This window comes from Bison bison, unplaced genomic scaffold, assembly GCF_000754665.1.
Source record: "Bison bison bison isolate TAMUID 2011002044 unplaced genomic scaffold, Bison_UMD1.0 scf7180017864332, whole genome shotgun sequence".
Lineage (NCBI taxonomy): Eukaryota > Metazoa > Chordata > Mammalia > Artiodactyla > Bovidae > Bison > Bison bison.
In genome coordinates, this window is record NW_011494904.1 from 1,593,022 (window position 1) to 1,618,626 (window position 25,605).

The 25,605-nt window shown below is 38.7% G+C and overlaps 1 protein-coding gene across 1 annotated transcript in view; it reads right to left on the bottom strand.

The window, feature by feature from the left end:
• Positions 1-25,605, bottom strand: part of DIAPH3 (diaphanous-related formin 3) — a 563,671-nt gene that overhangs the window by 63,458 nt on the left and 474,608 nt on the right. The window lies entirely within an intron of this gene.

Consider the following 25,605-nt stretch of genomic DNA (forward strand, 5'->3'; position numbering starts at 1 on the left):
TTTGTAGATTTTTTGATGATGGTCATTCTGACCAGTGTGAGATGATACCTCATTGTGGTTCGGATTTGCATTTCTCTAATAATGACTGATGTTGAGCATCTTTTCATGTATTTATTAGCCATCTCTCTGTCTTCTTTGGATAGAGAAGAAGTTTCTATTTAGTTCTTCTGCTCACTTTTTGACTGGGTTTTTATTTTTCAGGTATTGAGCTGTGTTAGCTGCTTGTATATTTTGGAGATTAATTCTTTGGCAGTTGTTTCATTTGCTATTGTTTTCTCCCATTCTGAGGCTTGTTTTTTCACCTAGCTTATCGTTTCCTTCACTGTGAAAAAGATTTTAAATATAATTAGGTCCCATTTATTTTTGTTTTTATTTTCATTACTCTAAATGTGGGTCATGGAGGATCTTGCTGTGATTTATGTCAGAGAGTGTTCTGCCTATGTTTTCCTCTAAGAGTTTTATAGTTTCTGGTCTTATGTTTAGGTCTTTAATGCCTTTTAAGTTTATTTTTGTGAACAGTGTTAGTGTTCTAGTTTCATTCTTACACACACAGCTGACCAGTTTTGCCAGCACCACTTGTTGAAGAGACTGTCTTTTTTCTACTGTATATTTTTGCCTCCTCTGTCAAAGACAAGGTATCTGAATGAGAACATATCTTTTGTGTTTTTCATATTTTTAATGAATAACTTTTATTTTAGAGTGAGCCTGTAATTTTATAGAATCATTGGTTTTAACATATTTACGTTTATTAAGTTGGTCTTTTTGAAAAATAGCAGATGGATGACAGTTAAGGTAGAAAATTTGGGCTTAGAAAATTACAATATCTGCAAACACTTTTATTTCAAAAATAGTCATTATTTTTATTTCAAATGTACTCTCTACATTTAAAGTTAGTTAAAAAATGACATAACACATGATAATCAAAACTGCAATTTGAAAAAGGCATGAAATTTACAAGGAAGTAGATTAGGATATATTAATAAAATGATAAAGGACAGAAATGGTATGGACCTAACAGAAGCAGAAGATATTAAGAAGAGGTGGCAGGAATACACAGAACAAGTGACAAAAAAGATCTTCACAACCAAGATAATCACGATGGTGTGATCACTCACCTAGAGACAGACATCCTGGAATGTGAAGTCAAATGGGCCTTAGAAAGCATCACTACGAACAAAGCTAGTGGAGGTGATGGAATTCCAGTTGAGCTATTTCAAATCCTGAAAGATGATGCTGTGAAAGTGCTGCACTCAACATGCCAGCAAATTTGGAAAACTCAGCAGTGGCCACGGGACTGGCAAAGGTCAGTTTTCATTCCAATCCAAAGAAAGCTCAACTACCGCACAATTGCACTCATCTCACATGCTAGTAAAGAAATGCTCAAAATTCTTCAAGCCAGGCTTCAGCAATACGTGAACTGTGAACTTCCAGATGTTCAAGCTGGTTTTCGAAAAGGCAGAGGAACCAGAGATCAAATTGCCAACATCCGCCGGATCATGGAAAAAGCAAGAGAGTTCCAGAAAAACATCTATTTCTGCTTTATTGACTATGTCAAAGCCTTTGACTGTGTGGATCACAATAAACTGTGGAAAATTCTGAAAGAGATGGGAATACCAGACCACCTGACCTGCCTCTTGAGAAACCTAAATGCAGGTCAGGAAGCAACAGTTAGAACTGGACATGGAACAACAGACTGGTTCCAAATAGGAAAAGGAGTATGTCAAGGCTGTATATTGTCACCCTGCTTATTTAACTTATATGCAGAGTACATCATGAGAAACGCTGGGCTGGAAGAAGCACATGCTGGAATCAAGACTGCCAGGAGAAATATCAATAACCTCAGATATGCAGATGACACCACCCTTATGGCAGAAAGTGAAGAGGAACTAAAAAGCCTGTTGATGAAAGTGAAAGAGGAGAGTGAAAAAGTTGGCTTAAAACTCAACATTCAGAAAACGAAGATCATGGCATCTGGTCCCATCACTTCATGAGAAATAGATGGGGACACAGTGGAAACAATGTCAGACTATTTTTCTGGGCTCCCAAATTACTGCAGATGGTGACTGCAGCCATGAAATTAAAAGACGCTTACTCCTTGGAAGAAGAGTTATGACCAACCTAGATAATATATTGAAAAGCAGAGACATTACTTTGCCAACAAAGGTCCATCTAGTCAAGACTATGGTTTTTCCTGTGGTCATGTATGGATGTGAGAGTTGGACTGTGAAGAAAGCTGAGCGCTGAAGAACTGAAGCTCTTGAACTGTGGTGTTGGAGAAGACTCTTGAGAGTCCCTTGGACTGCAAGAAGATCCAACCAGTCCATTCTGAAGGAGATCAGCCCTGGGATTTCTTTGGAAGGAATGATGCTAAAGCTGAAACTCTAGTACTTTGGCCACCTCATGCGAAGAGTTGACTCATTGGAAAAGACTCTGATGCTGGGAGGGATTGGGGCAGGAGGAGAAGGGGACGACAGAGGATGAGATGGCTGGATGGCATCAGTGATTCAATGGACGTGAGTCTGAGTGAACTCCAGGAGTTGGTGATGGACAGGGTGGCCTGGCATGCTGCGATTCATGGGGTTGCAAAGAGTTGGACACGACTGAGCGACTGAACTGAACTGAACTGAATAAAATGGTGATTCAACGCTCAAAAAAGTATGGAATTCAACTTTCACTGAATTTGAACTCAATCCTTATCCAAACATTGCTAAAGAAACAAAGATAAAGGAATAATAAAGAACTTGTTCAACTAACAACACGGCTAGAAACATGGGACGTGAATGCTGGCTCTTTCTCTTCTGAGTTGTGTGAGTGTGGGACAGTCTAAGTTTTAGTTTCTTTATCTGCAAAACGAAGAGAAGGCTGGCTCTCATCATCTCACGATAGTGATTACTAAATGAGATAACGCATCTTAGCACAGTGCCTGATCTATAAACTAAGAACTTAATAAGTGTTAGCTATTATTATCATTATATTTAATTTCTTAAACTTGTTTACTACATCTTTTTTTGAAGAAATTTTCCTCCACAAAAACTATTCAAAAGAACAAATTAACAAAAATAATTAAAATAAAGAGAGTATTCACACTGAGCTCTGAAGTTTGCCTGAAAGTTTTTAAGCAACACAGTTACAGAGAACAAAGCTCTACTTCGAAATCAGTTTGTTCTGTCAAAAAGACAAAACGCTCAGAGGATGTAATTGAACAACTATAAGGCACCCTGGTCAAGAAGCAGGGCTTTAACGTGCTCTTTAAAATACATGCAAGTGAGCACTGTTCTTTCCATTTTAATACAGATTTTCCACCCCTAAATTGACTTTCTGCAATAGTTAGATAATTGTACACTTTTAAGTCACTTTTTCAGTGTTCTTGAACTGTGAAAGTAATTCAGGATTGAACTCATAAAATACACTCTCCAAGGTCCAAGTTTAAGTGAGCACAGTGATTTGTTTCTTAACAATAGAGCCCAACTAAATTTAAGAACTCCTTTGTACTGGACAGTCCTTGAAGCTTTGAGTGTCTTCTTATTCACAGCCCTTCTGAGGAAAGCAGCCAAGGGTGGTTTGGTTGCCATGGTCAACTACCAGCACGCCCCACCTCATGATCCACCGTCCGCTCTTCCCTCCCTCCGCATCACACTGCCCACAGCCTCAAAGACTTCTTTTCCTGCTCTCACGACATCGCCCTTACCCCTATATTATTTCTCATGATAGATTACTAAGCCCTTGACTTATGCCATGGAATCCTCAGGACAACTCATGAAACGTATTAGAAATAGGGAAGTCAAAGCACAGAGACTGTTAGAATAGTTTTTGGCCTGTGTTCACAGACTTGGTGAACGGGAAAGTCAGAATTTTACATTTTAATAACTGCAAAACACAGTTCTTTCCATGGCCCAGTGTATCACTGGCATGAATCTAATGCTAAAAAAAATATTTGTTGCATAAACAGATAAATACAAGTCACCACATTTTGGGTCATAAAGCAGTGGTGATGGGTCCCTGGACAACTGGCAGGAGACTCTGACCTACAGGATATTGCAGACTTGCTAAGTATCTAGCTCATCCCGTAAATTCCTCTTGTGGGACAATGAAACACACAGAAAGTACAGGAACACTGAACTCGAGGGCCAGAGCGAAGGGAGACGGTTAAAGGCGTAGTGAAGACAGCAGTGTAAACATAAGCCACACAGCTCAGAGGTGTTCCATCTGCGGGTGCTGACCACAGAGCAGACGGAGGGAGAGACAGGGACACGTTAACTGGAGGGCCTGGTGCCTCGGGCTGTGCTGTTCGAACAGCATTCTGTCCGGCAACAGCAGTGGCTGACTGATGCGGTAGCTGGCACCACACTCTCTCAAGTCTTTCTTTCTTCTCTAACCAAGCCCTGATCCGTTTCTCAGGGAACAACAGTCGAATCCATGTGCTCACGTCACAGGTTCATTCCCCACATACGGTTCCTGACTGTGTTCCATGTTCTTTCTGTCCTCTCTGCTTCACTTCTGGTTCCCCTCACCACCATCTCCTGTCTGGGTCCCGACATGTCAGTCAGTCTCCATCTCTTTCCCACACGCCTGGCCTCCGTCCTCACCATCTGCACCTGGCAAGGACCCACTCAGCTCTCATTTAAACATCTTCTTTGGGGAAGCTCACCTGCAGAGTAGGGTTTGTCCTTCTGTTAGTAAGTCTCCTGTCACTCTCTACCTTTCTAACGTTTGTCACACTGACTTACAAATACTTGTTCAATTTAACGTCCTTATTCCTAGATCATAGGCTCCTTGACAGCATTACAGTGTTCATTTTGTTCAATCCTATACTCCAAGTACAGTGTCTGACCCATAAGAAGTATACCATAAATATTTGCTTAACAAATACTCATGACTATCTTCACATAATACATCATCTGCCGTATCCCGAAGGTCCCTGCTTTTAGAAATCTAAAAACACATTCAGTGTATGGTCTTAAAGCATTCACCAGTAGGACTAAGACCCAGCCTGACTCCATGCAGGACTGGCGTCATGGATGTGCTGTGCAGGCTGATCTGGGATGGGGAGGGCAGGGAGTAGGTGACTCCCTTCAGTGTCTCAAGGGGAGCCACCAACAATCACTGAGTGTAGAATGACCTGATCAAATCTCTGTTTTCAGTAGAAACATTCTGCCGCAGGGGATGGGATAAAGAAAGTAAAGACGTGAAGAAGGGAGGGCACCGGGCTGCAGCTAGAAGGCTACAGTGAGGGCTCTTCAGTGGCAGAGACGGCCTCTCCACTGGCCATGGTTTAGTCCTGGCAGAGAAGGCAGCTAAACTGCTGGCAAAGAGCTTTCCTTCCTGAAAGCAGAGACTCAAAAGAACAGAGCTGTTCCCTAGACCCATCTGTCTTTGGATGTGGGTGTTTGCTGCTGTGATGTCAGTTACCTTGCAAGCATGAATTGATGAGCCCAGGAAAAAATAGCCACAGAGAGCAAAGAAGAAGTCCAAATCCTTGATGACACTGTTGAAGCCTTTACAAAAGTTAAACTAAAAGTAAAAAAGTTTTACTTAAAAGAAAGATGTCAAAATCTTAAACCTCTTTACCTTTTCTCCTGTCCCTCTTCCTTTAATAAGATGTCATATCCCCAACTTCACCTTCACAGGGCTCCTTCTCTCAGCCCATTCAAATCAAGATGCTCCAACTTCAAGAGACACATTACTTATTAAAGTGACTTAAACAGGAGGTATATTTATTACCTTATGTATCAAGAAATCTAAGCTTTCTTAGCTTCATGGGATGGCTGACAAGGGCTCTCAGGGAGCTGGCTGGTATATGCAGAGTATGTAGTCCCATTTTCTAGCATACAATATACAGTTCAATTTTATACTAAAAGTGTTTCTGGTATTCTACCCATCCCGCCCGCCCCCACCCCCCAAAAAACTTCCCCATTTTAAATACAATAAGAAATCAGGGAGACAAATGAGGAGGGGCAGCATGAAATAATTTTCTTTTAACCAAAACTTCTTATAAGTTGAGATGTTTATATGCCAGAAGCAGGTCCTATTTCCCCACTCATCTATCTATATGAGGCACATGGTTGTCTTCTTTCCTTTCAGGCATCCATTATTTGTTACTGCTTACCATATAACCATCTATTATCTAGCTGTCAATGGTGGTGGTGGTTTAGTCGCTAAGTCGCGTCCGACTCTTGCGACCCCATGGTTCCTCTGTCCATAGGATTCTCCAGGCAAGAATACTGGAGTGGGTTGCCATGCCCTTCTCCAAGATGTTAATGAGCACACATGAATTTATCTGTCCTCAAAAAATTATTCAGAATTCACCTCCAGAAGACGTCACAAATTATCTGCTTAGCAAAGTTCCCAATAACAAGGTAGGCAATCCAATATTTGTTTAACGCACCTGTCCTCTAGCATTACCTTTGTGAGGGTCTGAAGCTCTGTGACAGCACTGATAAAGCCTCTGTGACGCGGCGTCTGATTAGAGGGGTGAGGACACGGATCTCCAGAGGGCACGGTCTTGCGTCTCGGGGAGACCTTCACTAGATACAAACCCAGTCGCTCACAAAGACCTGAACTTTTCATAGCATTCCTGTCAAACAACAGTTCCGCCTGAGCTTGAATCTTAAAACTGGGAAAGAGGTCGGCCCGTCCTAAGGGAGTCAGCCTGTCATTGTACCGTCCCAACTGTGAGCATGTTCTTTAGATTGAGACAAAATCTGTTCCCCAGTTAACAGAGGAGAGGAAGTTCCCACAGACTGTCCCAATTATAGCACTTCTGGGCTTCCCTGGTGGCTCAGATGGCAAAGCAATGCAGGAGATCTGGGTTAGATCCCTGGGTTGGGAAGATCCCCCGGAGAAGGGCATGGCAACCCACTCCAGTATTGCCTGGAGAATCCCATGGACAGAGAAGCCTAGTGAGCTACAGTCCATGGGGTCTCAAGGAGTCGGACACGACTGAGTGACTAAACACGGCACGGCACAGCACTTTGAGAAAAACAGTGGCAGTTTAATGGAATTAAGAGTGACATGGGGATACAGGATCAGGTATTACTTTGAACAAATCCTATAGACTCTCTAAGACTGATGTTTTCTTTATCTAATATGAGAATGATAATCTTCACCTGCACACTTACTGTAAAAAGTAAATAAGATACCTTAAGTGAGCATATACAGTGCTTGCTTCCACGTAAGCATTTTTTAAAGTGTGCATGAAGATAATGACACCACTGAGCACCTCTAAAGATTTGCAAAAGGATGAGAGTGTTTAAAACCTACACTGTAAAGTGGACCAGCCATATTAGTATCAATTAGATTTAAAATCTCAATGCACAGATATGTAATTCAACAGATAACCCACAAGCAGTGGGTTACAATGGGTAGAGCCATATTATTCTCTTGATGAAAATTTTTATATTGAAATGCATAAATATTCATGATTTCACTTTTCTTAAATTCATGGCAATAATGCTGGACTTGGACATCCAAGAAACGTTAATTCAAAACTGACAATAATGAAAACGATGTTGGCAACAAAAATACAGGTTCCTCTCAAGGGCAAATGCTCTTTGCCAGGCAACATGCAGACCAAACTCTTGACATCTGAATAGCTTCAAGTACTCATAGAGACCTTTTGAAGTAGATATTATTATCTCCATTTTATAAATATGATACTGAACATAAGATAGCTTAAACAAGTCAAAGAAGGTTTCACTATAAGTGGCTGATGGAAAATGTGAAACCTGATCTTGGAAGTTACATTCCCTCTACTAGCTCCTAAACACATAAAATAAGTGGGTCTAACAGAATCATTATAAAACACATTCACTCATTGAACTCTGTTTTAAAAGAGATGAACTATCTAACCACCAGTGGGATGTACTGTGCTGAGTCGCTCAGTCGTGTCCAGCTCTTTGGAACCCCTTGGACTGTAGCCCACCAGGCTCCTCTGTCCATGGAGAGTCTCCAGGCCAGAATACTGGAGTGGGCTGCCATGCCCTCTTCCAGAGGATCTTCCCAACCCAGGGATTGAACCCAGGTATCCCACATTGTAAGTGGATTCTTTATTGTCTGAGCCACTAGGGAAGCCCAAGAATATTGGAGTGCGTAGCCTATCCCTTCTCAAGGGCATCTTCCCGACCCAGGAATCAAATTGGGGTCTCCTGCATCGCAGGCAGATTTTTTAGCAGCTGAGCTACCAGGGAAGCCCAACAGGGGGATACCTGACTCAAATTATTACCTCATCTCTCCTTTGTGATGATTGTAAATACAGTGACATGGGTGTCTATTAAAAAAATAAAGGTAATAATAATAAATTCTAATTTAATTTAAAAAATTGCACACTGGAGTAACTCTCACAAAATGCACCCAGAAACACAGAACAAATATATTAAAAGACCAACAAGGGCTGGGATAATTTAAGAAAAAAATACTTAGAACTACTCTGAGTTTGTGAAACAATTAAAAACTCTTATGATCATTAAAATGTTAAAAATGCATAATATATTGGTACAATTTTTAAAATGTCAGTTTTTAACCTATATGCATTGATTTAAGCTGTAAGCACTTAGAGCGTCTGTAAGTGCTTCTCAGGAGCTTACTCGACAGTCTGCCCAGAGGGAGCCGTCTGTCGGCCAGCCACCTTCAGCGCCACCCAGTGATTCACTGGGACAGAACTTGTGGTCTCTGTTGCTTCATCTAGTTCCAAGTTCTGCATTAATCTGTCGTCCAAGAGCCCAACGTTCCTGGTCCAGCCAAGGCTTTGGGAGAAGTCTTACTTTTTGGCTATGTATTTACTATTAGGTAATGAATGACCATTATATACTGAAAATACTGCATTTATAGAAAAGCCCCCACAAAGCCCATAACGAGGGACGTCCCTGGTGGTTCAGGGTTAAGGATTCCTGTAAATGCAGAGGCCGTGGATCCAGTCCCTGGTCGAGGAAGATGCCATATGCTGCAGGGCAACTAAGCCCGTGAGCCTGTGCGTCGCAGCCACTAAGCCCATGTGCTCAGAGCTCCCCCCACCCCCGCAACCAGAGAGAGCCCGCACGCATCACAGAACATCCAGAACGGCCAAGATAAACAAATAAGGAAGATCTGTAATGACTACATTACGCTTCCAGTTACCCATGCAACAGAAACAGTGGTGACTTTTCTCTACAGCCATAACCCACCTCAAAATTACTACCATTGAGTTTACAGCAACCAAGAGAATTATGTATAGGAGGATATATCTTCCAAAGTGCTAGCCTCTGAATTCCAAATGTTTAAATAAAAGACAATTATTAAATTGGGCAATCCTATATGTCACTAATCATAATGAACTTTTTATCTCTAATCATCGCTGCAGAAATCACTAAACCACAACAGGGAAATTTACCAACAGAAAGAAAGAAAAATCAGTAATTACTGAACTAGCATGAATCAGGTACTAGCCAGATCCTTTATATATTCATTTTTAGACTCATAACAATCTTTTATTGTTGGAGTTACTATTTCAGTGTTACAGTGAGGAAACAGGCTTAAAGGTCAAGGTTATGCTGTTGGCTGCCTTCCTGACATTATGTCACCTGTGGTGAGGAAAAACTCACACTCAACTTTCCTCCCTTTAAAAAGAATAACACTGAACATAAACCACTAAAGATCCTAAACCTTTAGAGAAGGTACTGTGATAAGTCTTATAATTACAAAGCTAAATTCCTCTTGTTCTAAAGTCTACCTTTGAATAGCTCAAAATCAAATCTGTCTAGCACTTGACAAATCATCCAAATTTTCAAAAATATTGATAGTGTTTTATTTAAGGAAAAACATTATAAATTATAAATACCAGAGTGTTCCTGGCCTAAATAAAACACCCTATCTAATCCTATTCATAGCTACTGAATGGGAAATGCTCAATGAATTAGCTTAATGTAATAAGCCTGTTAAAATGATACCAGGAAGGAAGGAGATCACCATAAGCAAGTTTCCAAAAGTCAGATGGCACTGTCTGCTAATAATATCTCTTTAAAACAAACTCTTCCACTAATGCATGTACTATATAGTATGTGTAACTGAGAATTTTTGATAGTGAAATGTTGAGAAAGGTGGGAAAAAGTAGTATCTTTTTTTAAAAAAGTAATTATTTGTGAAATACTTTTGGTAGGCTCTAAGCCAGTACAGTAACCCTTTGAGCTGGTTTTTACTTTTCAGAAAGATTAGAAAGGAAATTAAACTATTATCTCAAGGAGATATTTATACTCTTATGTTCATTACAGGATTATTCACAATAGCCAAGGTATGGAAATAACCTAAGTGTCCATCAAAGAATGAATGGATAAAGAAAATGTGGCATGTGTGTATACATACACACACACACACACACACACATATATGTGTATACAATATGTAATGTAGTATTCAGTCTTAAAAGGAAGGAAGTGCTTCCATTTCGTCCTGACATCATGGATGAATCTGGAGGGCCGTTATGCTAAGCAGAATAAACTAGACAGAAAGTACTGCATGGAGTCACTTCTCTGTGGATCCAAAAAAGAAAAAAACAAAAATGAAACTCAGAAACAGAGATTAGAAAAGTGGTTCCAGTAGTGGGAGGTATGGGTAGGGAAACAGGGAAAGGTAAAAGGGTGCAAACTTTCAGTAATAAAAGGAGTAAGGTCAGAGGATCTAACGTACAATAGGGTGACTACAGTTGATAACACTGTACTGTATAACTATAACCTGCTAAGAAAGCAAACCTTAAATGTTCTTGCCAAAAGAAAGAAAAAAAGAAAAAAACAGGTTGCTCCTGAACAAAAAGGTGAAATACTATCAGTGAAGCCTGCCTCTGGCTGCTGCTGCCCCTGCTGATGTCCATCCAGGGCACACTTTCGCACCAGCTGCTCATGCCCTGTCCACGACAGGCATTTCTTTCACAGGAGTCCCCTGTAATCCGCACTTTTCTCTGCATCTCCTCTTCTTGATGTTGGGGAAAGCTCTATAAAGAGCTAGGACCTTCTGCTCTTATTGACTTCTTTCTCCTCCCTGGAGTAACAGAAATGATAGCTAGCACTCCAGGAGCCAAACTGGACGAGGAAGCAGCCTTGAGACTAGAAGCTAAAGGATAAAGACGGTAAGCATAAAGACCGTTAGAGCCAATTCCTCACCCGCATTTCTTCCAACCTGGACCTGGAAGAATGGCTCCTGCAAAGCAGAATGGTGAGAAGGCTTGCCATGAATGAAGGGTGACAGGAGAGCACACCATCAACATTCACAAGCACTTGCACGGACTGGGATTCCAGACGCATGTGCCTGTGAAGGAGGCGGGCACCCCAGACGTGCACAGACACCGGACTCAACAAAGCGGAGCCAAAGGGACAGTGATGGCCCATCCTGGACCCCCGTGCGGTCCTCCAGAAGATGGAAAGAGGATGAAGACTCACCAAACAGACTCTACGTGTTGGTTACCGATGTTCTTGTCACCACCTTCAAAAATCTACAGTCAATGTGGATGAGAGCTAACCAATGACGGTCAAAGTTATACAATGGCAAACAAAAAAGACAGGAGTCCAAGTCCCTGATGACACTGTGGAACTTCAGTATAAGCATCAGACCTTTAAATCTCTCTCAGTGAAGTATTTAAGTCAATGATATTTGAGTCTTCTCTTATGTGCACTTGAATCTAATCTTAACCAATATGCATTTTTGCTGGGAAGGGGGAAACTGGCTGGTTGAAGGACAAGGGGAAGAGGGACTGCTCACTGTATTTTCTTTAGAAATTCTCAATTTGAACCATGGGAATGATTTACTTAGTCAAAATTAAGTTAAAACACAGAGTCTAAAAATTAATAAAATATAATATCTGAAATATTAGAAACTATTACCATTTAATGAAACCATTTAGGCTTATTATTTGAAAAAATAATTTTTTTTTTCATAAAAATCTGGAAATAACTTATTTAATAAAAGTGGAAAATGTGATGTAATGTCAGTAGTTTCTTCTATAAAACATGGAAGTACAATCAGGTCAGGTAACACCGTGCCACTTTTGTAAGAAAGGTTCTACACGTGGTTGCTCAAAGATGCTGGCTGAATGGACGAAACACCATCAAATACATCACCACTGCAAGTATTCTTCTCTGTACGCGCCTGACTGTTATCTATAAAACTGAATGTATGAGAAAGACCTTAGGCAAACAGAGGAAAATGACTAGAATTTTCAAAGCTTAGCAGAATACACTTATAGACAGTTATTTAAGCTAGTAAGCAAATACTGTAAGGCCATTTATTTATCTGCCCCAATAACTCATTTTCATTGACAGACTAGCACATGTAACAAACCAAGTGAAAATTTAAGAAGAATTTATGTGGGGTGGGGTATACGGTTGCTATTAAAGAAGTATTGTAGCAATTTAGCTTTAATTCCCAAAATTTTTATCCTATTAAAGCAATCCAAAAGAATGCAACTTACTAACTGTATACTTGGCTGAATTTTCATACTGAAAAATTCCATAAATAGCTCTTTAACCATCTATATAAGTTGAGAATTTTGATTTATATTTTACATTCTTACTATGATACATCTTTTTTGGTTCTATTTTTAAAAAATCACCTTTTTCCCAAAAGGATGGATAACAGTTACAACCAATTTATATGAAAATTTGATTAGAAAAGCTCAAATGGAATTTGTAATTAAGGCCTTTTTACTGAATAAATACATGAAATTTGCAAAAGATTGATAGGAATGTATAACTTACTTTGTCAGTTTCATTTTTCATGTCTTGGTAATAAATATTATTTTGATAAATAAAGATGATTTTTATTGCATTTACTGCTCTGTGATTTTCATACAACAATGGTTCCTCAAGTTACATAAAAGGAGGAACCGTACTTTAGTACTCAAACTGTAAACTCGTGGTTCTTTAAAGTTATTGTCAACATATCCACAACTGTGTAAGAATGAAGTGAATTAATGATGTGGGTTTGTCTATTTCCTACAAAATAAAAGTCCTGAGGGAAAAACAGCCCTAAGTGTTTCTGGACCATCACTAATTCTATCCTATTTGCCTCTCAGCATTGCCTTTTCAATTTGGGTCCATTTGAAAAATAATGGCAAAGAGAGAAAAGAAGGTTGTGCTATAAACAGAAGAACCTCTGGGCGGGTCTGAGTATGCCCACTGTCATCAACCCGGCCATAACAGTAGGTGAAAAGGGAAGGAATGCCAGTCCCATCAGGCTACCTGTTCGTGTCCGGAGGAACCAAAGCAGAATCAGTCAAGGCAGATTAGTTCTGAAAAACAGTTTCTGAGCACCATCAAAGTAACAGCTAGAAAGGCACTGGCAGCTGCTGTCCTTTCAGGAGTCAAATTTCACTTGACAACAAAAGCAAGGCAAATGTTTCTGAATAAAGATACAATCACATAAAGAAGGTTTTACATTTGATATAGAACTGTGGTCAAAACATTGTCCGTAAGACATCTCATTATCCCTGTTGGAGAGTCGGTGTTCAAAGTCCTTCGTGTTCAAAGCCCTTAGGAATTTAAAGCGGGGGAGGGGGGGGACTTCCACTGTTCAAGAATTGTATATTACCTTATAGATGAAAATACTAATGATGTAAGTTACAGAAGGTCCTCAGAAACATTTTCTAAAAAGCATGTGAGAGCCTTGTAACATGGCCTTTATTGATTTTTCCCTTCTGTAGGAGGCAGATTAATTACTAAGATATGCTGATTACTTGTAAACAAGGTTATGTATCCTGGTTATGGAGAACTGACACTCAACATCCATTTTAACCACTTACTGCATTGCCTTCCTGTGTTATACTGGCTGGAAAACTAAGAACCATTTCAAAAATCACATCCAGCTTGGATGTGATTTGGTCTGGCCAGTCTCCGAACTGCTCAAGGTTAGGAAGGTAGAAGTAAAGTAGAGGCCACAGTTTTGCTAATTTTGCTCACAAATGTGACTTTGGACACATTGGTGAGTTCCAAGGATCTGGTCACTAACTTGGTAGGTGCTGACAGGCATAAAAATTGGGTATCTGCTATGCTGGCATAGACCACGAGGGCACTGGACAGTTCTGAAGCTGAGAGTAACTATGGGGGCCTCCAGATCATGGGGACTTTATGTCAGGACTGGCAGTGAGGTTCCAGAGCAGCAGCTCCCCAGCTTGGCAGGCAGTTTCGTCTCACAGAGGAGTGAGTGACTGCATTGGTGGCCTGTGGTCTGGTTTTGATGTTATTCAGAAATCTTGATCTAGATTGTCTCTTCATTTCTCCCAATGATACTGTAATGCGTTTAACGTGCCATTATACTTTTCTGCTTAAACTGGATTCTGGTTTCTGCACCCTCTAAACACATGCCAGAACATAAATACCCCTTCCAAGAAATGGACTTCCAGTTTGTGTGCAGAGAAAGAGCAAGGCAGAGTTTAAAGTCTATAGTGAAAGGACCACTCCAACACAATATTCAGGGACTAATGGATGCTACTCTGTTCTTGGGCACTCAGAATGAAGGTGTGTTCTTAGTGACACTGACATGTGTTCAAGGATGAGGAGAGGCCAATGCTTAAACAGTCCCTTGATGCGAAGTGTTCAGATTGTTAGTCTAAGTACTTTCAGAATAATATCCAGAATTTAAAACCCCAGTATATACAGTGAGACCCTTCTTTCCAGGAGTGTGTTCTGGAAACTGCGGATTTCCACTAGTTCCTGGATGTAAAGGAGCTAAGATAACGCCGCGTCCAGTCCTGCCATGCAGCCATCCAACTTCCCAGAAGACACAATCTCTCCGGCAATTTTATTAATACCTGGAAACTTAATTTAACCATACTCTGGGTACGTGTATAAGTTTGTGTTCTTTCATAGCTCACTTGAAATAACCAGGTCTCTTGATAAAAGTTTTCTTTTTGGTTTGGTTATCATGTAGGATCTAAAGATCCTTTTTAAGCCTCTCTTTGTTAGCAAACAATGGTCTTTCTATTAATGGCCATCAACATCTCAACCAAAGTTTAAAAAAAAGGAAAAAAAGGATGCTTACTATATAACACAAGGAATTCTACTCAGTAGTCTGTAATGGCCTATATGACAAAAGAATCTAAAAGAGTAGATATATGTACATGTATAACTGAGTTACTTTGCTGTGTACCTGAAGGTAATACAACACTGTAAATCAACTCTTCTTCAATAAAAATTTAAAAAAGAAAGTTTTGGTGATAAAGGAACAATCCCTTATTATAGTTTGTGAGGCTTACTTGCAGGTTGTGGGTAGGGTTGCCAGACTTACCAAAGGAAGAATTTGAATTTCAGATTAACAATTGTTTCAGATAAACCATGAATAATATAAGGGGTATATTTATATTTTTAAAGTATTTATGGGACATACTGATATTAAAAAAAGGATTCATTGTTTACTAGAATTTAAATTTAACTGACCATCTGTATTTTATCTGTCAATCCTAGACAAAACAGGGGGAAAAGCCCTTGCATGCACTACCACTTCTTATTTTATACCAGCTTAGGAGCTGGTATAAATGGATGTTTAAAAGATTGTCTAAAAGATTTAAGACATTTTCAGATGGAAGGAAAGGGCTCAGTATGGCTAATTCATGGCATTTTAACTAAAGGGGAATATAGAGTAAATTAAACTCTCAACTTGCCCCGGACTCTTGGAATTTCCTGGGTTTTGTTTCCTTGAACCTAGATTCAAACATGCTCTTGCCCAGAGAATTCAGCTCAAGTTTTGTTAGTCTAGAACCCACTCTGCTTCCTTTCTTACATATGGCTGTTAGGAAGCTCAGAAATAAATCACAGTACTGACTTTGCAGTTACTTCTTCATACTTTAAATAGAAAAGTTACCTTAAAATCTTTTAAAAAAAGAGAGGGACCATGAAATGCTGACCAATGAGCTGGCTTTCCTTTATCGTAGTCATGGAGAATCAGTGAAAGAATTAGGTCTAAAAATGACACAGAAAAGTAGTCACCTTCCTAATTTTTCCAACTGTGGGGAATAAAACTTTTTTTTCTAAATAGTTATATGTTAGTATTGAAAGAATATTCTATACTACTGTTGCTGTGATGAAAATACAACCCATGACAGAAAAACTATTCCAGGGTTTCAACTTTTCTTTATATACTAAGGGATGTACTGGATAGCACAAAGAGAGCAGTGTATCAAGCAATTTTCATTTTTATTTGTTAAAAGTGCCCTGCTGCTAAAGTATGAGAAGTGAAAATGTGGTTAAACTTTGAAATGTAATACATATCTGGAAAATAAAATAATCTGTAGCATAGTTAAGTTCTGCTCAAGTCTGGAGAGAGAACATGAAAAATTCTCATACTAGCAATTTGCTGACTAGAAAACCGCTGTATTTTCAATCAGCCTAATATGGCAGCTGTTTCTCATAGGCAAAGAAAAGCTAAAGGAGACTTACAGCCTGCAGATATTTGGTCTAGCTTGGCAAAATTTAGCTGCTAGTTTCATCTTATCCTTGTTATACGTTTTCCATATGGGACTTATTATTATAAACGAGAAGAAATAATAGAAGCAAACAGGAGCAAGAGGAAAGGTTCAGACTGGCATGCATTAACTGCTTGTCAACTACGGTTTTCCTAATGAAGTGCCCTGTTGCTCTGTATGTCACTGATTACAGTACAACAGCTTTCATTAGTCACTGCAAATAAGACTTGGTGCCATCTTATTTACATCCTATTGCAAATAATTAGCATTTCATATTAGAATCGTCCAAGGCACTTCTGAACCTACAGCAAGACTATTTGACATCATCTGATACTTTTTTTTCCATCCTGAACAAGTGAAAACAGATTCTGTGCTTTTTAGTTACAACGGTGTCACTGATGAATTCTACCATGGCTTAAATTCCTGCCAATATTGTGGCTGGGGATATCAAAACGCTGCAGTAATTAGACCTTGCAAGCCTGACTTCCCTAGTGGTAGAACTGTCACGGAAGGGGAGGAATTGATATTCAAGGTTTATAATAATTCAAACCTCTACAATTATTGCTAGAACACGAACACTATCATTTTAAACGCAGAAAATGACTTAAGAAAATGCCTCATTACCACGGTAAGAGATGGAAAAGAAAATATCACCATACACTTTGTTGACCAATGCCTTTTCTCTGCTAAAAATTTACAGTCACTTATTAAAACTCAAACCTGATTATTAACTTGGGGAGGAAGTACTTGTTTTGAAAACATAGCTGCCATATTTGATAGATTGCAAGGTCCATTCTATCACATATTTTAGAACTTCAGTTTAGAAGTGCAAGAATTAAATATATAGGTTTACATATGTTATTTCATATAACCAAATTCACAGAAAGAACTTTGTACAAAACCAATTATTTCTACCCCAATATTAATAATATTTTATGTGTGTGTATCAACCTCCATATGTATTTACGTATGTAATTCTTTATATGTAACTGATGTTTTCTCCAGCACACACATACAGTATGACAGGAATCAATGAATCAATTCTGAATTTGTTTGAATATGCTGTTCACAGATACAGCTAGCTAACCTAAACGTTAACACCTGGGGAGAGGGTAGCCATCAGCCGCAGGCAGTGAAGGCTCTCATCTCCCAGACCTTTCCCTCGCTGGGCTCTGCACTGTGTGCACAGATCCTGGTATCATGAGATACCTGTAGGCCTCAGGAGATAATTGAGCCCCCTGGTCCAGTTAACCAGCCAAGGAATCCTCAACCCCTTAAGCATTTCTTCCTGTTCCACTGAGGCACAGATCCAGAGGCACAGTCTCCAGATGGCTGATCTTGCAGCCCCTCACTCTTAAGAGGGTTGATCTTTTAGACTCTTCCTGTCTTAGGATTTCAGTTTACAACTGATCGTTAACTATCCTCACTAGATATTTGATGATAATAATAATTTTAAAAATTAGCCTTAGGAACAAAGAAGTAAATATAAACACATTAAAAATGATAATGTATGACTGCTGGCTAACAGCTCTCAGTGAATATATTAAAGATTAGAGGCTAGAAATCAAAGACGATAATAAAATGTACTTAGTTGATAAAGGGGTCTCATACAAACTATCTTTTCTATAAAAAGACTGAAAATTTTCAGAGGGTCTCTTTTTCACATGAAGTGTTTTACTGCTTACTATGCTTCTCAGTGGAGGCAGTGAATTAATTCTGAGAAGCCTCTTCAAAAACAAAGCCAGTCTCTGTGGATGTCCTGCAGGGTCAGTGTGACCTGAAGGAACAAAGGGGTGTTACTTTCCCTCTGGCAACAGCTAGGTGGTCAGATGCCTAGGGGCACTGCGTGTTGTTTAGGAGACTGGGGTAATAATTAGGTCTTAAATCCTTTAGGTCACATAAAACAGAGCAACCATTACTTGATATTCGGAGAAGAGGCCTTTTCTAACTTGTCTGGGCTGATACACAGTCACCTCTTTCCCAAATGTCTGCCTGAAATAAACTGGAATTTGGAAATCCTGTCCCATAGGTGTATTTATCCTCACTCATCCATTTCTCTCAAACAAAGGATATGTACAAATGCATGGGTTTGAATCCCACCTGGGACATTTACTAGTTGTTTAACCTTGAGCAAGTTATTTAGCAACTTTCTGTGAAGTTCCTCTTTTAGACACACACACACACATTCACACATAAATACCTATGCCTTATGGGACTTTTGTGACGATGGAATGAGTTACTTATATGTAAGGGCAAAACACTGCCTAGCTACATAGAAGGAGGCAGTGGAGGCAACATCATGCAGTTCCAAGCTATAGTAGGAGCTACGTAAATGTTGGCTGCTATTTCTATTATTAGGAAGATGTGATGTAGAGAAAATAAACCATCATGAATTATGGAACTTAAAAAAGGAATTTCTTGTCTGGTCTATTATTAAAGTGGCCTAGTTATGGTCTTATACAGCCAGCCTACAACTATATACAATCATCCCTTAGTATCCATGGGGGATTGGCTCCAGGAATCACAAGGATACCAAAATCCATGGATGCCCATCTCATGCATTAGGTTGGTGCAAAAGTAATTGCAGTTTTGCATTGTTGAACTTTGCCACTTGATATTGGAATGCATTTTTGAATAAATGTTATGTTGTACATAATTTAATGAGCATTTCTTGATTTATATCTTTGCTAATTACTTATTAATTGCTGTTTATTTTATATTTATTTTAGACTATGGGAATGAGGTTAGACAAAACACAAATTTGAGAAATTTTCTTATTTGAGCTCAAAATGGGTCGTAAAGCAACAGAGACAATTGCAACATCAACAGTGCATTTGGCCCAGGAACTGCTAATGAACTTACTGCGCAGTGGTGATTCAAGAAGTTTTGCAAATGAGATGAGAGTCTTGAAGATGAGGAGAATAGTGGCTGGCCATCAGAAGCTGACAATGACCAATTGAGAGGGTCACTGAACTACATGAGAAGTTGCCAACGAACTCAACGTCAATGATTCTATGGTCATTCAGCATTTGAACCAAATTGGAAAGGTGAAAAAGCTTGATAAGTGGGTGCCTCAGGAGCTGACTGAAAGTCAAAAACATTCTTTTTGAAGTGTTGTTTTCTCTTATTCTACTCAATAACAAGGAACCATTTCTTGATCAGGTTGTGAAATGCGATTAAAAGTGGATTTTACATGACAACCAGTGTTGACCAGCTCAGTCGCTGGACTGAGAAGAAGCTCCAGAGCACTTTTCACGCCAAACTTTACCAAAAGAAGGTCATGATCACTGTTTGGCGGTCTGCTGCCTGTCTGAGCCACTATACCATTCGGAATCCCAGTGAAATCATTACATCTGAGAAGTATGCTCAGCAAATTGATGAGATGCACCGAAAACTGCAATGCCTGAGGCTGGCACTGGTCAACAGAAAGGGCCCAATTCTTCACAACACCTGACTGCACGCTGTACAACCAACACTTCAAAAGCTGAATGAATTGGGATATGAAGTTTTGCCTTATAAAGTCTGTGCTATGTCCTTTTAACACTACCCTGGACTTTTGTTAATGTGTTCCTACATTTTGGCAACAAGATTGGACGTGAAGTTTTGCCTCATCTGACCTCTTGCCAACTGACTACCGTTTCTTCAAACATCTCAACAACTTTTTCTATGGAAAATGTTTCCATAACCAGCAGAAGGCGGAAAATGCTTTCCAAGAGTTCATGGAATCCTAAAGCACAGACTTTTACACTACAGGAATAAATACACTTATTTCTCATTGGCAAAAATATATTGATTCCTATTGGAATCAATCAAACATATTGGTTCCTATTTTGATTAATAAAGATGTGTTTGAGCCTCGTTATAATGATTTAAAATTCACAGTCTGAAACCACAATTACTTTTGTACCAACCTAATAAAATGGCATAGTATTTGCATAACATTTATGTAATCCTAGAACACCCTCAACACCCTCCTTATATTTATTTTTACTCATCTCTAGATTGCTTAAAACGCCTAACCAATGTAAATGCTATGTAAGCAGTTGTAAATACAATGTAAACACTACATAAATAAATGCCAGTGTGCTGCAAATTCAAGTTTCTGGAATTTTTAAAATATTTTCTTTCTGAAATTTGGTTGAATCTGTGAATATGGAGGGCCAACTGTGCATAAACTGATATGCAGCCATAATGCCCACATTTTGGCTTCTAACAGCCTTTTCTGTTAAAGAAAGTGAGTGCTGTGGAGAGTAGCTGATTGCAAATTGTGCAGCAGGGAAAGTCAATAGTCAAAATGAGCCTGAAACATCTTGTTGCCAAAATGTAGGGACACATTAAGAAAAATCTGGGGTAAGAAACTTAAAGAGGGTTCTTACTGGACAACAAGTCTGACAATTTCGGCATTAAAAACAAAATAGAGAAATTAATTTTTCGTGAGTTGAAATACGTTGTCCAAATATCCTGTTTGTTGCTTTGTGCTATATAACATATCTGGTAAGGCTAGAACCCCACTAGCCAGTTTCTCTCTCTTTTTAAAATATTTTTTCTAGTTTTCGCTTCTTTGTTTTTCCATTTGAATTTTATAATTAGCTTATCTATTTCTAAAAAAAATCTGTAGATAATTTTATTGTAAATGACTTAACATTGATATTTTATAGGACATGCAGTAATATAAAAACAGGTGAATATCATAAGATATTTAATTTTTTACTAATTTAAAAGAAAATGAAGTCTGTTGTGGTGATGGTTATTGTTGACTCATGTCTTCAATATCATCACAACTATATCCCAAGGATGGAGGTATGATCTCGATTTGTATGGATGCACAGTTTTTTCATCTGAGATCGTCATTAGTAGGTTGTACACACTTTGTTGAAATGACAAATTTAATGCTCTTAACTAGAAAACATCAATTGTTACAGAAGGGACAAGACTCAGTCACAATCACCTACACAGTCAAATGGCCTGACTTTCGGTGGTCATGACCAGAGATTCTAAATTCTGCCCCTGATCGAGAACTCTCTTCTGAACATTACTGTCAAAGCCAGGACCAGCCACAACAGCACTGACAACAAAAGACCATGTGTCTGAGGTGGGGTGTTGGGGTCATCTTAAATTTCCTGTATATATGATTTATAAACTGGATTTGATCCTTGTTCCATAGAGAAGCAGTGATACTTAGTGAAAAAAGTCAATACACTTATGTAGATGAATTTTTCTCTATCTGTATAAAGAGATATAGGACTTTCCTGGTGGCTCAGACAGTAAAGAATCTGCCTGCAATGGAGATCTAGGTTCCATCCCTGGGTGGGAAAGATCCCCTGGCGAAGGGAACAGCTACCCGCTCCAGTATTCCTGCCTGGAGAATTCTATGGACAGGGAGCCTGGCGTGTGACAGTCCACGGGGTCATTAGGAATAGATGATGTCACTCTGGATGACATCACTAATCATGATACTCAGAAGGCAAAATAATGCACTTGTCAGAATAAGTTGGAACCACTTGTGACCAAAACATTCTCGAGGTAAAGAAAACAAGCACCAGATTTCCTGACAAGGTGTTGACTCTAAAAGTCCCATGAATGCAGAATGCTGCTGGAAGAGAAGGTAAACTTCGTAAGGTCTGTCAATAGTAAAACCAGCTAGAGTTCCAGAATCTCTGACAGGTGTTACAGGAGCTATACAATGAACATCTTTCTATTGAGTGAATTCTCAGCTTCAACTCCAAAACACTGATGAAGAAACTCTAGATTCTGTCCAAAAGCGAATCACATTTCAAGCTTAAGTTTTTAACTATGATTAATGTTTCATAAAATTCAAAAGAAAATCCAATCATATAATTATATTAAAAAGAACACTTGGAATGCTGAGATAAGCAAAGCACAACAACAAAAACGAGTGCCATTTTGATAAATATTAAGCAATCTAATTAGACAGCCACCATACCTTCTTCTGCATAACATTTTTGACCTGCAAATTGCAACTTCACACAATATAGGCAGCCCTGTAATTATACTGATCACCACAGTTAAAAAGCTTAGAAACAGAATGAGCTAGTAAATCAACGTAAAAGACATAATTGCCATATTTGAAGATCGTATAAGGCTGCTTGTTATCTATAGTTCAGTATAATTATTTTTTCTTAAAAAAAGGAAAACAGCCAGAACCAAAAAGTCAGGTTGCTTGGATTTTCACAGCTGAAGTGAAAATGCTTGTACTCAAATTTAGAAAGATATCTAGCTAATTTTCTGCTGGTTTTATTTGAATTTGAAGACTTTTAACATCTAGAGGGTCTTTACTGATCATCTGTCAGAACCCTGGTGTCTATGTCACTGAAAATATTTAAAGCTTATTATTATGAGAACTGATCATTGTGCTAAACTATGCTGAATTGTTGTAGGATATTAGAGTAATTCAGAACCACAACAGTGAGTTAACAATCTCCAACCTTGAGCTTCACTGTTCTGTAAAATTTGATCTGTCATGTTTTGTTTATCTGTATAGAATGCTATTAAAACACCTTCCCTAAACAGTCCTTTTCTGGAGAAAAACAAATTTATCTTTGTCTACTCCTTCAAAATTTAGCTCAAAACCATTTTGTTTATAAAGTTTTTTTAGTCTATCCACATTCTTCTCATTAGTATGATCCAAATATTTATTTGTAATTCTATTTGTTATAAGGTTAAAAAGGTTGGCTGTTAATGATAGAACATAACAGTTGTATTTACATTTCAGTCTATAAATTCTGTGACGGCCAGGAGCTCAATTTCTCTCACATCTTAATAGGAGACTGTGAGGTTTGCATTAATTTACTACTAATATTTTTTTCTGTTTCCACAAAGGGTACCTCTCAGTTTTGGTTTTAGTGACTTAATGAATAAACTGAGAAAATAAGTTCAGAATAGTATTTTCTAAAATATCAGGTCTCGATTGTTATTATATTATTTTTAATGAAATACAGTAGATTAGAAAAGAAAATAGACTACATCACAATGAAGTAAAGGTAAAAACTGAACTTACTATTTTCTGGCTTTAAGTAGGTGTGTGTGCATGTATGTGCAATGTGTATGCGGGCATACTCAGTCGCTTCAGTCGTGTCCGACTCTCTGTGACCCTGTGGACTGCAGCCCACCAGGCTCCTCCGTCCATGGCATTCTCAAGGGAAGAATACTGGAGTGGGTTGCCATTTCCTCCTCCAGGGAATCTTTCCAACCCAGGGATTGAACCCGTATGTCCTGCATCTCCTGCACTGGCAGGCAGCCTCTTTACAACGGAGCCACCTGGGAAGCCTCTAACTAGTGTGTTCTATCATCTAAGTTAAAAAATAAAATATCCTGAAAGATTTCTGGATGAACTATCACCATTGATGAATTCATTACAGATAAAATTTGAAGAATGATATCCAAGATACCAGGGTTTAGGTATATTCAAGTCTTCTGTGCCTGCAGTATCTATGATGTCTTAAATTTCTGATATATATTAATATTTGCTTAGGAAGAGAAAACCCCAAACAAATGTGGATTCTTCCCTTGAGAATGCCATGGACGTGGGCTACAGTCCATAGGGTCAGAGAGAGTTGGACATGACTGAAGTGACTGAGTATGCCCGCATGCACATTGCACATACATGCACACACACCTACTTAAAGTCAGAAAATGTAGTACAAAAGGTGTCATTTTCATAAAGATGTCATAATCAGCATTGAACACAGACATCACTAGATGAGCACGATGTTTTTTCCAACTGAGCCTTTCCCTATGCAATGCTTCGGGAAGCGACTACCAGTCAACAGGCTGTTGAGAGGAAACATTTTCCACATCTGGTCTAAATCAGAATCCACGCATGTGAGAAAACTATGGCAGAGAAAGCAGGTTGTCAACACACACACGCATAAAACACACACATACACACACGCCTGTATGTTTGCTCAACTGACTAATACTTATACACCCAATGAAATGCTTTTATTTAGATGATGAGGCAGATATAGTCAATAATTCAAGCCTTCTACTGTGTTTAGTTCTTGAAGGTGCTTCATTCGAGGAAACTCAATGTATTCATATTCTCCAAAATCAGGAATCAAGGTCATATACGAAGGTAGATATCTGGTCCATATGGTCTCCCTTTCTTTGCTCTCCAGTAAAACTCACATTCCCATCAAATGGCTTAGTAATGGGAGTGACATATAATACATGATGTTCTGCATTAAAGCAAATATAATAAGTGTAATTTATAGACAACAGAGTCATGGGGGGTAAAAAGGAAAATATAAAAGGCTAGTATAATCCAACAAAAAGCACCATAAAGTCTAACTTAAAAACTAGTCATTTTTGTTCATCAACATCATTTCATATCAAAAGTAGAGTTTATGAGTTATTGAATTGGTAGGTAAATTTGCCCCTCTAAATCATCTGACTGCCTCTGAGGGCTCACGTCACCTCCTCTTTATGTCAATGTCTTGCATGGTTCAGTGGCCACGATCGGCTCTGGCCACTAAAGCTCAAGTCATTCAGAGCAATCAAATCAATTATAAGAGCCGTTGCTGTCTGACACCGACGACCAGCGATTGATAACAAAACCTGTCTGTTTTCAGTTCTCATTTGACAGCAACAAACCAGTCCCGGCCTGCTCCTACTGGCACTTGTCATAAATCAGTAGCAATTCCACCACGGTGAAAGGCGCTGGAGACTCTCTTTAGTCCACCTGGCCTCATTTTCTTTTCAAGTTTTAAAAATATAACTATTTTTTTTAATTTTAAACTTTACATAATTGTATTAGTTTTGCCAAATATCAAAATGAATCCACCACAGGTATCCATGTGTTCCCCATCCTGAACTATTACGGTAGATTAATGCCAAAATTTATTTCTTACAGTGTCTAATAGTACAAGCAAGTAATCTCATAATTTAATACCACACAATGTTCCTATTCTTTGATTTTTAAAGTGAATGACTAAAATACTGCTAAAACTTTGAAAGTGGAAATTTTATATTCAAATTCTATGATTTTAGACATAATAGAGAAAAATGACATTTCCTTTTATATTACAGATCTGACATCATGTTTTTAATTGATTATTTAAGAAATATTTTAACAAAATTTCCCTAAATGAGACTTTTTTTTTTTTACTATTTCACACTGTCATTACAAAATGAACTAAACATTTAAACATAATGTAATAAGCAAGTAT